The sequence below is a fragment of the Ipomoea nil genome, unplaced genomic scaffold, assembly GCF_001879475.1.
Source record: "Ipomoea nil cultivar Tokyo-kokei standard unplaced genomic scaffold, Asagao_1.1 scaffold2653, whole genome shotgun sequence".
Lineage (NCBI taxonomy): Eukaryota > Viridiplantae > Streptophyta > Magnoliopsida > Solanales > Convolvulaceae > Ipomoea > Ipomoea nil.
Genome location: NW_017619081.1, coordinates 3,691,797 through 3,705,500, shown reverse-complemented (window position 1 = coordinate 3,705,500; position 13,704 = coordinate 3,691,797). Strand labels below are relative to the sequence as shown.

The 13,704-nt window shown below is 35.7% G+C and overlaps 1 non-coding gene across 1 annotated transcript; it reads right to left on the bottom strand.

Moving 5' to 3' along the window:
* Positions 1 to 6,500: 6,500 nt before the first annotated feature.
* On the bottom strand, positions 6,501 to 6,572 carry TRNAT-CGU. The gene has a single exon. It is a non-coding gene; the product is annotated as a tRNA-Thr (tRNA).
* Between the last annotated feature and the right edge of the window lie 7,132 nt (positions 6,573 to 13,704).

Genomic DNA, 13,704 nt, shown 5'->3' with positions numbered 1-13,704 from the left:
TTATAAAAAGAATGATAATTTTACTTTTATTATTTGTAAAAATGTATTAAAATTGACATTTGGTCAAGTCAAATTGGTTGAGTTGTTGGTTTGGTAAGCACAAGATTCCAACTTCGACTCTCAATGAGTAATTATGAATAGCTTAAGTTTATTTACCTTTTTGTGGTCACGTCGTTTACCGACTAGTTCACAATGCGAGTTTTATCTAATACGCACCGCACCATCAGATAATGGTTGTGGACTTTCCTCATCATTTTAAAAATTTGGCATTTAATTTCATTAACTTTTCTACTTTTAACATTGTAGAATTTTTCGATATGGGTTAAATGCAAATAAAAATTGGAAATCTAGGTAGGAATATTATCATTTGAAAAACGTTGGGCAATTATTGAGTGAGTTGGCAAAAACCCATCAACTTAAGTCGAGCTATAAAATATTGTCCAAAGCCATGGAATATCCCCTTAACCTAATGCTTAAAGTAGCCAAGTGTATGGAAAGATACATCAGTGGTGCACAATGCTTGCTTATAAGTGGGATGAATATAATAATAGGATGGATGGTACGTTTTTGTATATAAATTATGAAAATGACTTTTTCTAATAAAAAAGTTTTTGTCCCTATATTATTATTTTCATATCTTGCTTTCTAGTAAATTCACCTTGTGTTTTTAATATTTTAGTCAATTTGATTGGGTAGATTGTTAATGTCTATAACAAAACGATCAGATTCAACAAAATGTTGAAAATATAAAGTAAAAATTAACGTTAAAACGGTACACGTACTCTAAAATAGAAGGTCTGCTTATGACGATGAACTCGTTCGAATTGTGTTTTTTATATCAATTTGGGAATTATAAGCTAGTCCTCATCGGAAGGAAAGAGTCTTCCGGCGTCTCTCATCGATCTTCTAGATGATCTTTGAGACTTTTTTCTGGCTAAAAGCACGCATGGCTAATTAAACAAAATGCGTATTTATGTCATATCAAAAAGTGACTGGATGGTATATAATAGCATAGAGGTTTTTTTTTTTTTTTTTTTGAAAATTAATAGCATAGAGGTTAAATTGTGATTTTAGCGCTCCCAAAACATAGGTCAGTAGTTGAAAGGATGAATTGGACTAATATATGTCAGGATTGTCAGCCCCCGGGTTAAGGAATTCGAACACTAGCATGAGTAGTATGTTCCTTTGTGAACAACAGTTGCATGCAACATTCGGACCCTACTCCATTAGCAGGATGTTTACATAGTCAACGAACTCCGGTGAGATCTTGTGATTGGGGTGTAAATCTTTTGAATAAATATTTTAGTAAAATATAAAATAAAAATAAAATAAATAAAAGAAGAAAAAAGAGAGGGGGAGGGGAGTGGTGGAGGAGAAGAGTTGTTCTCCACCGTTAACAGGGCATATTCTTTGTTGCTTTGGGAAAGATTTTCTTGTCTTTATTTGCTGTGTTGTAGCTTCCAATTGGATCACCTTTGATGGTGGGCGTGATTTCTCAGGATAAGGAGTTTGGACCCCACTTTACCTCTTCACTTTGCATTTTTCTTTTCTTTTTGACTTTTCTAAGACAAAATTGTTGAGATTTTTTTAACATAAAATATATATCAAGTATCTCATCTTAAAGTAGACTACTCTATCAAGTAATTTGTGTTCAATTGGCCCCCTTCTTTGAAAGGAGGTCGGATCAAACTCCGATGATAGGGGTATTGACTCTTTAGACATATAACAGGTAGAGAAAGTATATTGAACAGATATTACAATGTAATAGAGTCGATAGTAAAAAACTAGATGACTCTTAAATTCTAGAACACCTGCTCAATAGTTGGTACATGAGAATTGTTAATAATTTATTATTATATACTCTGTTTACCTCATTTTATGTGTGCTTCAATTAATGATGCTTAATTGTTTTCAAAAAAAAAAAAAATGATGCTTAATTAAAATTATTTACAATTTAATTTTTAATACCCGGAGTAATATTAAGTTTAATATTACGGAGTAATATATAAAATTTAGAGCAAATTTTACTTTAATCTTTGAATATTGTGACATTGTCATATTTAATCCTATTTTTATTTTATTTTTTAGTTTTGCATCATTACATCCTTGACTTTTATTTGTTTGTTACGATTAGTCTTCTAATTAAATATTTGTCAATTCATCGTTTAATAAAGATTACTCACATGCAATTTTATTATTCAAACTTCTTGCTCTAAGTAATTCTCTTCCTCTCTTCTAAAATTTTTTAATTGAATGATGAAATTACATGTTAGTCCCACTATTGCAAAAATCCGTGTAGACACTACCCGCCTAGGCGCCCCTAGGCTACCGCCCGCCTAGCGCCTGATCGACTCGGCCGACTAGGCCGAGTTAACTCGTCCATTTGATCGAGTTACCCGAGTTAACCCGGGTGACTCGGTCTTGCTTATATATATATATACACACACACACACACACACACACACACACACACACACACACACACACGTACACTGTTTTTTTTTTTTTTTTTAATTAGTTAGCCGCCTAGGAGCTCACCTAGGTCGTCTAGGTGCTAGGCGCTACTCTACACCCGACTAGCGTCTAGCGCATACTACAATCATGGTTAGTCATATTCATTATATGGTGGAATAATAAAATTTTAAAAGAAAGGACTAAGGGTGTGTTTGGTTTGTGGGTTTTGCCTATAGGAATGAGTATGAAAGTGATTGTTGTTGTTTGGTTGATAGGTTTTTAGAACACTACTATGGATTTCGAATATCCCATCAATTGAAAAACCCATACCCAAATACAATAAGGGTTTCATTCCCTTATTCATTCTCAAGCACTACTATTAGTAATCATTCTCATTCCACTCTACTACCAAACATGTTAAATACTTTCACCAAAATCCATTACCATTACCAAGTATTTAATACCCATTCTGATTCTGATTCCCATGTGCGAACCAAACACACCCTAATTGTAGTAAGAAATGAAAGTCAAGGGCGTAATGTGACAAAATTAAACGAATATGACTAAATGTAACAATGTCACTATAGTCGATGATTAAAAGTGGAATTTGCTCTAAAATTTATATATTTACAAAATTCATTAAAAGTATTATTAAATTAAAAAAAACTAAATTTAAATATTAAAAAATAAATAAATAAAAAAGAGAGAGTTAATTTAATTGATAAATAAATAATAAATATTATGGGGTAAAATGGAATGGGAGTAATTTTTATACACTAATATGCTTATGAAAGAAGTCAAATCGCAAGTCATGATCAAAATTTTATTCTTTTGAAGTCATGTCTGCCATCAAGAAATTTATCTATTATATATTTAAGGATGCATTTTTATATAGGCGTATTTGGTAAATAGTTGTTAGGTGTTAGCTGATTGAGTTAATGGATTTGATTAATTGATAGTGTTAGCTGATTGTGGAAAGATGTTTGTAAATTAACTGTTAGTTGATAGCTGATTACATTTAAAATTGCTTTCTCAAAAAGCTTATAGAAAAAGTTACTTTGAGCCGCTTTTTGAATTTTAACATTTTGGAGTAATAAGCTATTACAAAAAGTTAATTAATCAAATACTTATATTGAATGTGTAACCAAGTCAAACAGTTAATAGTGGTTAAATAAGTCAAAATTGACTGATAAACTAACTATGTTACCAAACATGGTCTTATCAAATTTAAACTTTTTTTTTTTTTTTTTTTTTTTTTTTTTTTTTGTATTTGTATTTGTTTCCACATGTTTGGTATTAAGGATGACTCTATCGCGGTAATAAGTCTAATCGGTTAAGAAAAACATAAACCATATATCATAGCAAATTGACAGTTTTTCTAGTTATATTGTCAAAAGGTTAGTTTAGAAATTAGAATCACTATTGCTAGTAATGAAACATGACCAACTAAAATTGTTGAACCGATAGCCGATAGTAGTATATCACAGGGAAGAAGCTTCTTTGAAACTTAAGCTTACATTAGTTCCATCAGCAATAAAGTCTAGGATTACAAGCTCATGGATGATGGTAATACTTGGGCATGGAGAATTGGAGATGTTGTCTTAATCTTAATGGACAACTTAACTTGTGGGATATGGTCAGAAGTAGTTATATTTATATCTTACTAGTATTTTTACCCGTGCGATGCACGGAATGAAATTTTTGTAATATATTAAGAATGGGAAAGTAGAAATCAATATATTTTATTGGAAAGAGAGATTGTTTAGGAATTGGGCGGGAAGTTAAAAGTTCATGATTTTACTTTTATATATAGTATATAGATTACAATAACAATTGTATTACACTATTTTATAATATTAGAATAGAATTTTAACACAGAATTATTGTACGAATGGGAAAGTAGAAATCAATATATTTTATTAGGAAGAGAGATTTTTTAGGAATTGGGCGGGAAGTTAAAAGTTCAGGATTTTATTTTTATATATAGTATAGAAATATAGATTATAATAGGAATTGTATTACACTATTTTATAATATTAGAATAGAATTTTAACCCAGAATTATTGTACGAATGAGAAAGTAGAAATCAATATATTTTATTAGGAAGAGAGATTTTTTAGGAATTGGGCGGGAAGTTAAAATTTCAGGATTTTGTTTTTATATATAGTATAGATTACAATAGGAATTGTATTACATTATTTTATAATATTAGAATAGAATTTTAACCCAGAATTATTGTACGAATGGGAAAGTAGAAATCAATATATTTTATTAGGAAGAGAGATTTTTTAGGAATTGGGCGAGAAGTTAAAAGTTCAGTATTTTATTTTTATATATAGTATAGATTAGGAGGCCGATTATCTAGTCTCACATTTGCTCACAAAAGACAAAATTCTCTAGCTTTTACTCCTTTTAGGGCTCTCACACTTTAGCCCGATAGGATAGTGGATGGGTAAATCACGGTGATTCAACGACCCACAGGTAAGAGGATCAGTGTCTGGTATTCACAAGAAGCCCACTGCATTGGGTGTAACTTCAGCGCACTTTGGCGGCAAATTATGTTGTGCATCTGTATGTACCATGCATGGTGCATACGGATGCAAAAACGACGTCGTTTTAATAAAACGCGCGTCTCCCCTTAAAAAAAAAATCAGGTTCGATTCCCAGCAACAACATATGAACTAAAATTCCTTAATCGATGAACTATAATTCCATAATCGATGAACTATAATTCCATAATCTAATCTATGAACTAAAAATTCCAGAATGAATGAACTAAAATTCCATAATCTATAAACTAAAATTTCAGAATCGATGAACTACAATTCCATAATCGATGAACTATAATTCCATAATCAATGAACTATAATTCCATAATCTATGAACTAAAATTCCAGAATGAATGAACAATATAATGTTGTTGTGGGGAATCGAACCTGAATTTTTTTTAAAGGGGAGACTCGCGTTTTTTAATAAAACGACGTCGTTTTGGCATCCGTATGCACCATGCATGGTGCATACGGATGCACAGCATAACGATTGCACTTTGGCTGCGAGGACTTCACTACAAGAAAAATGCACGCAAATAACAATACAAAGACAACAGTTTTTTTAAAAGACATTATATTACTTTTGCAAAAAATCGTTGCATTTGACCAGACACATTTTGTAAAGACAACGATTTTTAGCCAACCGTTGTCTTTAGTGTGTTATCTACAAGCACATTTGACTATTTTGTAAAAAGACAACCGTTTTTAGAATTCGCTATCTTTGTACAATATTTTTTGAAGACAATAGTTTTATTTATCTGTTGTCGTTGGTGTATTGTTTATAAGCGCACTTTGAATACACAACACTTCTACAACAACAGTTTTAAAAGTCCGTTATCTTTATGCGTTTTTTTTTAAATGAAAACAATTTTATTTATCCGTTGTCGTTGGTGTGTTCTCTTTAACCGTACTTTGAGTGTGCGTTCTTTTATTTTTTTGTATTTTTTTTTATTTTTTTATTTTTTATAAGACAACGATTTTATTTATCCGTTGTCATTGGTGGGTTGTCTTTAATTAAGTAGACTTTGAATATGCAACACTTCTACGACAACACTTTTAAAAGTCCATTGTCTTCAATTTGTACTTTTTTTAAACGAAAATAATTGTTTTATCCGTTGTTGTTGGTGTGTTGTCTTTAAGTGCACTTTGAATACACAAGACTTATATGACAACAATTTTAAAAGTTCGTTGTATATATATATATATGTGTGTGTGTGTGCATTTAAAAAAACAACAATGATTTTATTTATCCATTGTTGTTGATGTGTTGTCTTTAAATGTAATTTGAGTATACAACACTTCTACTTAAAAGTTTGTTGTCTTTGTGCATTAAAAAAAAAACGGTTTTATTTACAATGGCTTTAAAAGTTTATTTTATCTGTTATCGTTGGTGTGTTGTCTTTAAAAATAGTTCAAACACTTCTACGATAACGATTTTAATTTTAATAATTATTAATACGAACAAATTATAACAATTGTACATAAATATGGTATAATAACTCCCAACGAGGATTGAACTCGTGACCTTTCACTTACGAAGTGAACGCACTACCACTATGCTATGGAAGCAATCAAATGAATATGATTTTAAAAGTCCTTTGTTTTTGTTTTTAAAAATGACACTTAGATAAATATATTCTAGACACTTGGTCAAAAAAATTACTCTTAAACACTTGGGAGAAAAAAGACTACACTGAGACTACTCTACTATATATATATATATATATTTTTTTTTTAAAAAACTCTCTTTTTCTTAATCTACCCTCATCCATTCCCATTGTAAATCTTCGCCGACATCCATGATGAGTAATATGGATGAGAACTGTAGGAAACTGTATATTATGAACAGTAATTACAATGTACATGTAAGGGGAATTGAATATATATACAAAAGGAATCACAGGGAGACTAGAAAAATACAAGAATCCTAATACTAGTCCTAATGCCCGCCTCGCTGAATAGCGAAGGCCGCTGGTGGGGCTCCAGGAGCTGTACCACGGTTGAACTCCTGAGCTCCAAGAAAGTCGGCTAGCTCACCTAGGGTTACGGTACCGCGAACGGAGAGAGATGCGGTTAGGTTTTGAAACTCTGGCCGTAAACCCCGAAACACACCGGCCTACCGACCAAAGCAAGATCCTCCAAAATAACACGGGTACGACCAATATGATCAGCAATCGAGGAATCTCCCTGGCTCAGAGACTGGAGTTGGCTAAGGAGATTTAACGAGCGGGCGTGAGATGCGGAAGCCAAAAACTGTTCAATTGACTCCCAAACCTCTCGTTACGTACGACGTCCAACGACGAGGTGCATAACTTTTTCACTAAGAGAAGAGATCAACATAAACATAAGAGCTCGATCATGCCGAAACCACGTGACATGCTCGGGATTTGGGGCCGGCGGGAAGGAAGGGCGCCGGACTGGGATGAGATCCATCTATGAACGACATGAGACCATGTCCGTCAAGAAACGGAACGACTTGAGTCCTCCAAAACAGATAATTTTTTATGGGTAAGCTTAATACTGCTAAAGTGATGTGCAGTAGAAAGCGAAGTAACAGCAGAGCTAGCGGAAGACGGTATAGCTGCATTGAAAACAGTCCGTTCGGAGGAGTTAGCAGATTCTTCAGTCATTGGGATAGCGGAAAAAAAACCTAGCTTAACTGATACCAGATGAGAACGGTAGGAAACTGTATATTAACAATGTACATGTAAGGGGAATATATATACAAGAGGAATCACAAGGAGACTAGAATAGGGAGTTATACTATGACTCAAATACAAGAATTCTAATACTAGTCCTAATAATATGGAATAGAAAATGTAATTTTCATTTTCATACACTGATATGCTTATGAAAGAAGTCAAATTAGCGACAAATTATGTTGTGGAACCGTATCCACCTTGCAAGGTGGGCACGGTTCCAAAACTGTTCATAATTACGAATATGTGAATAACTGAACATATAGTTCTATAATTATGAACATAAAGTTGTGAACATAATTATGAACATATAGTTCTATAATTACGAACATAAAGTTGTGAACATAATTATGAACATATAGTTCTGTAATTATGAATATAGAGATTCAATAATTGTGAATATGAAGTTCAAAAATTATGAATATATAGCTTTATAATTATGAACATATAATCCAGTAATTATGAACATAGAGTTCTGTAATTGCGAATATAGAGTTCAATAATTATGAATATGAAGTTAACAAATTATGAATATATAGCTTTATAATTATGAACATAAAACTGTGTCCACTTTGCAGTTCCACATCATAACGATTGTCAATTAGCAAGGGTCATGATCAAAATTTTATTCTTTGAAGCCATCAAGAAATTTACCAATTAGCAAGGATATGATGCATTTTATTTACATATAATCAAATTTCTTCTTTTATTGTATTTGTTTCCACATGTTTGGTGTTAAGGATGACCCTGTCGCGGTAACAGGTCTAATGGGTTAAGAAAAACGTATATTATAGCAAATTGATGATTTTACTTGTTAAAATCACTATTTCTAGTAATAAAACACCACCCACTTAAATTGTTGAACTGATGATAATATAGCACGTGGAAGAAGGTTCTTTGAAACTTAAGCCTAGATTAGTTCCATCACCAAGAAAATCTAGGATTATAAGCTCATGGATGAAGGTAATACGTGGGCATGGAGATTTTGTCTTTATCTTAATAGACAACTTAACTTGCATTGTGGGAGATCGTTAGAAGTAGTTTTATCTTATTCAGATGCGGGTTATATATTACATCTCACTTTTTTTTTTTTTGAAAAATCAATCTGCCGATTGTATTAATTGATAAAAGCTGTAATAGCGTCTGGAGGGATAAAATCCCAATACATAGCATGTTCCTGAGTAAAAGCTAACGAAGCTAAAGTACGAGCATGTAAAATAATATGTCTAGGCATATAGCTTAACGAAATAAAATTAAACAAAGACATCATTGTTCTGCACTGGTCGATTATCACCCCAACATATGAGTGAATGGGTGTAGTTTGGTGGTGTATGGTGGTTCGCAGGACCATACAATCTGTGAGAAGACACACCGAGTAAATATTCCTTTCAATTAGCCAAGACAGCGCCTCTTTAAATGCCAATGCCGTCGCCATGAGTGGTGAAAAACAAGAGGATGATCTACCATTCTTTGCCGCAACAAACAAACCCCCGGGCGCTAATAACACAATTCCATACGTAGCCTCCCCGGTTTCCTGCCGATACCCCGCATCTATATAACATCGCATGTGATTGTCAGGCAACTCCGGTCCTGACTGTGGCGGCAATTCCACCCGTGTGTTGCGGCTGTGCACATCGCCATATGCCTGAAGCATTGTTGCCGCCCCCTTTGCCACCGATTGCGGCCGTGACATGGCCCCTTTCCACACGGCCGCATTGCGGCATCTCCATATATTGTAGAGAACCCCCACCATAAACTGTGTCTGTTCCTCCGTTAAGGTCACCATAGCCCCAGTTAGCCATGCTGCGAACGAATCTGTAACAATGTTTGTGATAGGCAATTGTGTTATATTCCAATCTAATGCAGAATATTCACAATATACTAATGCATGCAACACATCTTCATGATTAATCATGCACATAGGGCATGCCGGGTCAATCTCCACTCTCTTATTAATTAAGTTCGTGGTAGTGGGTAGAATATCACATACTGCTCTCCACAAAAAAAAAGTCTTCCACTTTCGTGGTACTTTCAATTTCCACATCTTAACCCACTTATCAAAATCACCTGGGTTATTCTCATAATCACCAATAATACGCCTGTAAGAATTTTTTACTGAATAAATCCCTTTTGGGTCACCTATCCAGTACCATGAGTCATCATAATCAGGGTTAACAGCAATCATAATTATTCTGCTCACATCCTCAGGGATAAATAAATCAGATAAAATATGTGGATCCCATGTTTTTGTTTGTGGGTCTATCAAACCTGCTACTCGTGCCTCCCTTAACTCCTTAGGCATAACTGTTTGTACCAAGGGGCTTGGATTATCCTGGAGCCATGGGTGTCCCCAAATAAGAGTTGTCTCCCCATTTCCAATTCTGCGTCTTATCCCAGCTACCATTACTGGGTGTGCTGCCATTATACTCCTCTAACAAAAACTCGGGCAATTTCCAATAGTAGCATCAACAAAGCTAGAAGTGGGGTAATAACGGACTTTTTATATTCTTGCCACCAGAGACCTTGGATCCGTAAGAAAACGCCATGCCTGCTTCCAACTTCAGTGCACTCCAGCCAACCACACCACACTGCTTCCTGTTCAAGTAGTGACCCACCTCAGCTGCCACCAAGATATTATCTGTAATTAACCTGCCAGGAATAAACGCACTTTGAGATTCCGAGATGAGATCACCCATTAACAATTTCATTCTGTTTGTCAACATTTTAGCCATTATTCTATAAATCACATTGCTCAATGCAATCGGTCTCAAATCTGCAACAGTCTCCGGGACCTCCTTTTTAGGAATTAATACTATGTTAGTATCATTCAGACCTTCCGGAAATACACCAGAATTCAATGCATGCAATATAAATCCAGACACATCTTCCCCCACAACAGACCAAAAATGCTGGTAGAAACCCGGATTCATTCAGACCAAAAATGCTGGTGCTTTATCCGGGAACATAGAAAAAAGCGCTGTTTTTACCTCTTCCACAGAGAAAGGCCGATTCAACATCTCATTATCCTCACCCGACACACGGGGGGTAAAATCATTAAAAAGGGGATCATCGCAGCTCAAATTATTAGAAGTAAAAATGCCCTTAAAATAATCCAGTATGACCGAATGCATATCCCTGTCCTCCACCCAATCACCACCATCATTTTTAATACTAGCAATAAAATTCTTCTTTCTACAGGCAGAAGCATACCTGTGATAGAACTTGGTGTTGGCATCCGCACCCCGGAGCCAGTGTTGTTTCGCCCGCTGTCTGCAAAACACATCCTCCTGGGCCTCCAATTGCTTGAGCTGATTCTCATTTTGCTGGAATTCGGCCAATGCGACCGGATTCGTTACATCTCGGAACTTTTCCTGCTGTCTCCGCAACTGCCCGATTCGGTGGCCAAATTTATGGAATTGGTCCCCCCCCCCCCCCCCCCCCCCCCCCCCCCCCCCGCCGCATCAACTTCATACCACAAACTTGCTGACAGTGCAACAAGCCCTCCGGCTTCCCCTCCTGCCAGGCTGTCTCCACCACCTCCTTGCACCCCTCATCCAATAACCATGCGTTTTCAAATCTGAACTTCCTCGGCCCTCTTACTCTGTGTATGCCGAGAGCATTTACATTTAGAAACAAAGCCGAGTGATCCGATTCCCTAGTCTGTAGATTTTCCACCCATGCATTATCATTCATACCACCCCATTCCTCCGTAATAAACACCTTATCCAGCCTTTCTTGTATCCAATTCACCGTGCCTTTACTCTTATCCCATGTGAACTGACGGCCCCGCATCGGCATCTGCATCAACCCGCACTCATCAATGCTATCCCCAAACCCATGTAAGAGGCTATTTGGATACGGGTTTCCCCCCCTCTTTTCATGTTGATAGAGAAGATTATTAAAATCCCCTATCACCACCCAGGGCAACCCAAATTTATTCCTCAACATACCCAGCAGCTCCCAGGTTTCCTCCCTCCTACTCTGATCCAGACACCCATATAAGCATGTCATACGCCAAATCTTGCCATTCATACTAACCTCAATATCAATGTGGTTCGGCGAGTAACTCAAAAATCTAGCTGTGTTGTTTTTCTTCCAAATGAGAGCCATACCCCCACTCAAATCTTCATTATTCACATAAAACAGTCCATCATATCCAAGCCTGACACGGACTCTCTCTGCATGACTCCGTCCCACCTTGGCTTCCATCAAAAACACAAACTCTGGCTTCGTACGGGACACAAGGTCCACTACTTCTCGAACTGTGCGTGGATTGCCCAAGCCACGACATGTAACACCTCGTGTTACGATCTCTAAAACCAATTAATCACTTAACCAATTATCCAAAGAAAGAATTAAATTACAATAATTAATTAGGAAAAGACCCACCATAGTCCGTGGGCCCTCACCTCTAAACCCAACCCCTAGTCCTAAAAGGAATAGAGTTAGCAAGCCTATAGTATTTGGGCCCTGATTAGGACTCTTAGATATATAAATAGGGGACATAGGAGGCACCTAGAACCCCCACCACAATAGTCTCTCACCACACAAGAAGTTCCAAGAATTCCCCTAGGAGAAATCAAGAAAGAAGAAAGCTTAAAGAAAGACCCTTCATAGCCAAGGAATTAATTAAGGCTAAGAGGTAACCCATGTCTCAACAAAACCTATTTTCTTAGCTATGATCTCCCTCTAGGCATCCCTGTACATTCTTGTGTATTGATGATTCGTTTACGATATTGATGGTGTGATCTTGATAATAGATGTTATGCTTTCTTGGGTAATCTTGATAATCTTGATGACGGAAAGAGATTCTTGATGATTGTGTGATATTCTTGATAAACCTAGATTCCTAATGATTGCGTGATATTATTGATAAATCGTATTGTTTCTTAGTGTTAAAAGATGAATTACGTTCTTGATGATTTAAATATAATTAGAGCCCTAGGATGTATCGTGAAACTCGTATGGGGTTATTCTTGATATATTGGGTGGGAATTCGTATGTTTGGGTGTTAATTATGTTTAGAAAGCATGATAAGATATGTGCCGTATGTTTCTTGCTTTTGATCCGTTAATTGTCTACGTGTTATCATCAATTACGTTTAAAGGTGTCTGAGCATGGTTTTAGGTTCCACAAAGGTTCCCGGGGCGTTATTTGTGAAAAAGAGTCAGTGGGGGGTAGGGGACCCGCCACCTGTAACATCCCGTGTTACGGCCCCTAAAACAAATTAATCAATAACCAATTATCCAAAAAAAAGAATTAAATTATAATAATTAATTAAGAAAAGGCCCACCATAATCCGTGGGCCCTCACCTTTATAATCTAGCCTTAGCCCTAAGAGGAATAGAGTTAGCAACCTATAGTACCTAGACCCAAATTAGGACTCTTGGGTATATAAATAGGGAACATGAAAGGCACCTAGAATCCCCACCACAACAATCTCTCACCACACCAAGAATTCCAAGAATTCCCCTAGGAGAAATCAAGAAAGAAGAAATCTTAAAGAAAGACCCTTCATAGCCAAGGAATTGATTAAGGCTAAGAGGTAACCCATGTCTCAACAAAACCTATTTTCATAGCTATGATTCCCCTCTTAGGATTTCCCCCATATGCTTGTGTGTTGATGATTCGTTATATTGATCCTGGTAATTGGTATTATGATTCCATGGGTAATCTTGATGATGAAAGGTTCTTGATGATTATATGGTGTTCTTGATATCCTTGATGATTATATGGTATTCTTGATATTCTTGATGATTATATGAAGTTCTTGATGTTTATGTGATATTCCTACCGAATCTTGATATTAGAAGATGAATTGTGCTCTTGTTGAATTAAAAGTACTTAGAACCCTAGGTTGTATCGTGGAACTCGTATGGTATTATTCTTAGTATATTGGGTGGGAATTCGTATGTTTGGGTGTTGATTATGTTTAGAAAAGCATGATAGGTTATGTGCCGTATGTTCTTGCTTTTTGAATCCATTAATTGTCTACGCATTGT